Here is a 5,092-nt window from a genome sequence, read left to right as displayed (position 1 = left end):
AGTCGCAGGGCTTCACTTACCGCGGCGAAAAAGAGTGGCCTTGACGTCACCTGACTTCAGTCGATTTCACTTTCACTTTTTGAATGTTATTTCAAAAACTTCAATTGAATAAAATCATGCAAGGTTCCTGTGACAAATGAAAAAGAAAAATTGATATTAAAAAAATCTTGGCAAGGATTTTCTTTCTTTGAATGCCCTGCTGAAAAAAATTGCAAAAGCTATATTTTGAAACAGCTGGTCACAGGTAATTTCAAGATGGTCATAGCTGGGTTTTATGCTAGGGTGGTCCTTCACAGAAACTATAGGTCTAATCACACTGTCCTTCGTCCAGACATCACACTGAGAGATGTTCTCCCAGAGCAAAGCAAGTCGACTCTTCCACATTATAGAGTGGGTGAGCACCAACCTTAGCCATGGGCTAGTTGACCCTGCTGAGGACATGCACACACACACACACAGACACACACACGGCGCACACACACATACACACACACACACACACGGTACGCACACACACACACACACACACACACGCACACAGAGACACACCCACATGGTGAGCACACACATGCACACACACACACACAGACACACACACGGCGCACACACACATACACACACACACACACACGGTGCGCACACACACACACACACACACATGGCACACACACACTTGCACACACAGACACACGCACACACACGGCATGCACACACATGTACACACACACACACGCACACAGAGACACACCCACATGGTGAGCACACACATGCACACACACACACGGTGCGCACACACATGCACACAGACACACACGGCGCACACACACATGCACGCACACACACACACACATGCACACACAGCGCACACACACATACACACACACACGGCGCACACACACATACAGACACATGCACACAGAGACACACACACACACAGAGACACACCCACACACGGCGCACACACATGCACACACACACACACACACACACACACACATACACACACACACATGCACACAGAGACACACCCACACACGGCGCACACACACGCACACACACACACACACATACACACACCTGTCATCACTTCCTGATTCGTTGGGGGGAATCACACACACACATGCACGCACACACACACACACACACAAGCAGGCACACACACAAGCACGCACACACACATGCATGCACGCACACACACACACACACACACACATACACACACACACACCTGTCATCACTTCCTGATTCGTTGGGGGGAATCACACGTAAACACGGTGCTGCAGCAGACACACTCTAACACTCGACAGATTAAGGTGGGAATTGGACGTAACCAGCTTGACGTTGGCTGCCAAATTCATGAAATAAAAATAAATATATTGAACCTGCTTCCTGGGCGATGGCTGCAGATTGGCGTGGGTCTTTTTCGCTGAGGATTTTGGATTACGTGTGCAGTTCCTGACAGCTCGGTCCTTATTGGAGAGGCTGCAGCTGCAGACTTAAGCACACAGCCAGACAGACGTCCTGTGGCAGTCCTGATGAGCACAGATAATTAGAGAGATGCTGGATTATCTTCAAACGGCTGCTGAGCAACACCACACTGAGGTTAGTTCAAAAGATAGTGTGTATTTTGATCAGGATATGTGATGCATCCCTCTTCCTGTATTGGCTTTTGAAGTAGTGTGGAAATGACACATGCTGTTATCTAAACCGGCTCTCCCGAGACACCAGTAAGCATCCCCAGTCATAAAAAATATAGAAAACTAACATTCAATGTTCAAGGAATTCTTTTCAGAATTCAAAAACAAACAAATAAAAAAACATTTTTTTAAATAATTTGTAACATTTTTGATAACTTTTTGGAAAAAAAGGTGAATAATCATAGAATCAGTTAAACTCTCTGAATCTTTTCCTGGAGGTTCATAATATGAACTGTTCACATCTGAGATACAGTATGTTACACTATATAGCGCTTGCATTCAAAGTGCTTTACAATTGATGGCTACAATTCACTCATTCACACACACACACACACACACACACACACACATCAACAGCGATAGGCTGCCACGCAAGGCAGGAGCATTTGCGGTTAGGTGTTTTGCTCAGAGGCACTTTGACACACCCAGGGCAAGTCTGTAGCGTAGTGGTTAAGGTAAATGACTGGTTGAAGTGAAATGAAGGTCGGTGGTTCTAATCCCGGTATAGCCACAATAAGATCCACACAGCCGTTGAGCCCTTGAGCAAGGCCCTTAAACCCTGCATCGCTCTAGAGGAGGATTGTCTCCTGCTTAGTCTAATCAACTGTACGTCGCTCTGGATAAGAGCGTCTGCCAAATGCCATTAATGTGACGTAATGTAAAAGTTGCTGTGGTCGTCTGTGAGGTCTGACTTCCTGTGCCGAAACTCTGTGGCGCAGAAAGGCCCTTTTACGGCGATAAAACCCAGCTCAAACCTGGGAAGTTTTGTTTTTGTTTGTTGGTTTAAATCTGTATCAAATCAAGGCCCACGTTCAGTAAGAAAAATTTATCATGGCATGAGTTATTTGCCTATAAAAGTATACTGCGCCCATGCTTTGAAAAACCAGCTGGAAAGCCAACTTTATTTGTAAACCCTGTAAGATTATCTCTGTCCCAGTTTCCTCGTGGCAGCAGCAGCTGCTGCACCTCCTAACCTCTTTTCACGCCGGTGAATTCCATCTCGGAGAACGCTGAGCGATGCAGTGTGATTTGTGGGCGCTAGAATTAGCTTTTTATGTCTGAAAAGAGAGAGAGAGAACCAAAAATAGGCCATTTCCTCAACAGATACGAACGGAACGGGACTAAATCCGCTCATATAAGTGTGAATTCAGAAAAGGCGGCTCTTTCCGGTGCGCCACTTAATTTTGTGAATGATTTGCAGTGTACTGTAGGTGAAAAGGTAGAGCATTGCGTCTTTTGTGAATACCTCAGTTCACACGTTGTGTGCTGCTGTGGTGACCCAGAAACGCAATCTCGCACGCCGATCACAGCTCTTCCATTGTTTGCTGTTGGAGAAATTTGGTCATTAGAACAATCATCTCAAAATAATAGTATAACCTTCAAAGGCTAAACCCCCCCCCCCCCCCCCACATTATACAGGATCCAAAGAGCTAGCTTAAGTACACATTATCATTCCTTCCTAAATTTAGTTTCAGGTCAGAAGCACAATCTGCAAATGAACTTTCTGCACATTTGCATAATATAATGTCCAAGGTGTCCCTTTCACTGTTAATACGCAGCGCTGATTTTTAAGTTTTTCTTCAGTGGCAGAATATCGCACCCTTTCTCCTGCCCCGGGGGGCGAACCTCGGCCATCCAATGAAAGGAGACGGCAGCTGACATGACCTTTGACCCCCTCAGGTCTTCTGACCCTCGGGACACAGGGCCGTCCCTGTGTTCGGGGAAGAAGCAGAAGGTACTCCCAATCACTCATTCAGCAGCCTCGGTAATGGACGCCGTCAGTCCACACCTGCCCATCGGAAGGAGGGCAGGCCGAGGCTAAGTAAGACCTATTAGCTCCAAGAATGCGAAGAAAAAAAAAGTGCGAGGCTGAACAGGCGAGCCGCTCTAAATCAGTCTGCTGCAGAACTGCAATCTAGGGCGTGAGCAGGCAGAGTCAAGCATGGCCCTACAGGAGGGCTACAGAAATTTTGTGTTCCAGCGCACAAAAATAGCCACCCCACCCTAGCAGTGTATGGAGAGTACAGTGGGGCAGAAAGGAGGGCCAAGAGGCTAGAAAGTGCTGTATAAGGTGGGATCGGGCCCCATTAATCCTCCCTGAGCATGTTCTCAATCAGTACGGGGGGGCAGCCTGGAGCTGAGTGGCTGAAGTACGTGACTGGGACCCGGAAGGTTGGTGGTTCAAGCCCCGGTGTAGCTACTATAAGATCCGCACAGCTGTTGGGCCTTTGAGCGAGGCCCTTAACCACGCATTGCTCACGGTGGGGATTGGCCCCCAAAATCGCTTTGGACTAACGCACCGGCTAAATGACATTACATTACAGTCATTTAGCCGATGCTTTAATCCAAAGCGATTTTGGGCCAATAAATGTATACTTCTAAACAAATGGATGAGTGCACATGTGGTGCGTACCAGGCCTGGGTATACGTAACTGGATTTTTTTTTTGCTTGATTGGTCTTGCCTGGTACAACTGAGCCAACAAAGCCAACCAACCAATAGGACCAAGGGGCGAACATGGAAAGTGTGGCTAGCACAATTACAGCACAATCTTTTGAGTGCCCCTGTCAGTCTAGAGCTATGAAAGGGGAAAAAAAAAATATATATATATAAATAACCAGAAGTTCTAATCCAAGAATAGAGTTGACGTTTTGGCCGTACTGAGACCACCCCGATTCCTGTCAGTCAGGGTCCGTGGAATCAGGACCTGCGTAGAACGACAGCGAAGCGAAGCGAGAGTTAAGCAGGTGTGCAAATCTGCTCAGTCTGAACAGGGACCGCGTCATCGTCTGCGAGATCTGTCTTCCTGCAACAAAACCCTCTGCGGTGCCGAAAAGCCCTTTATTGTGATAAAACCCTGCACAAACCTGGGAAGAATAGGTTTTTTTTTAATTAAATCTAACCCCCATCACCCCTCACATTACATGTCATTAGGCTGACGCCTAAATTACATGTCATTTAGGCGACTTACAGTTAATTAGACTAAGCAAGAGACAATCCCCTCAATGCAGGGTTAAGGGCCTCGCTCAAGGGCCCAAACGGCTGTGTGGACCTTATTGTGGCTCCTACGCCGCAGTTCTAAAATGGCCGCATCGTTTCCATTACGGGCGGGAAGTGGTCACTTCACTCTCTCCTCTCCGCGCCGCACAGCAGAGAACGAGCGGGTCTGTCTGGCACGCGCTCAGTCCTCGGTACTGAGAGCTTGAGGAGCGACGTAGGATCCGCGAGAGAGAGAGGTCTCACTGCACGTCCTCGCAGATAATGGAAATGATGCGGCCATTTTAGAACTGCTGAGTAAGTCTGACCCCGTTCTCATTGAGCACATTAAGAGGTGCGGCAACAAGGCCGGAGGAAGACCCTCTCCCTCGTCCTCCTCTCCGCATGCCAGGGATCGGC

Source organism: Conger conger, chromosome 12 (assembly GCF_963514075.1).
Source record: "Conger conger chromosome 12, fConCon1.1, whole genome shotgun sequence".
NCBI lineage: Eukaryota > Metazoa > Chordata > Actinopteri > Anguilliformes > Congridae > Conger > Conger conger.
The sequence above is the reverse complement of the archived record's forward strand: the minus strand, read 5'-3'. Positions refer to the sequence as shown.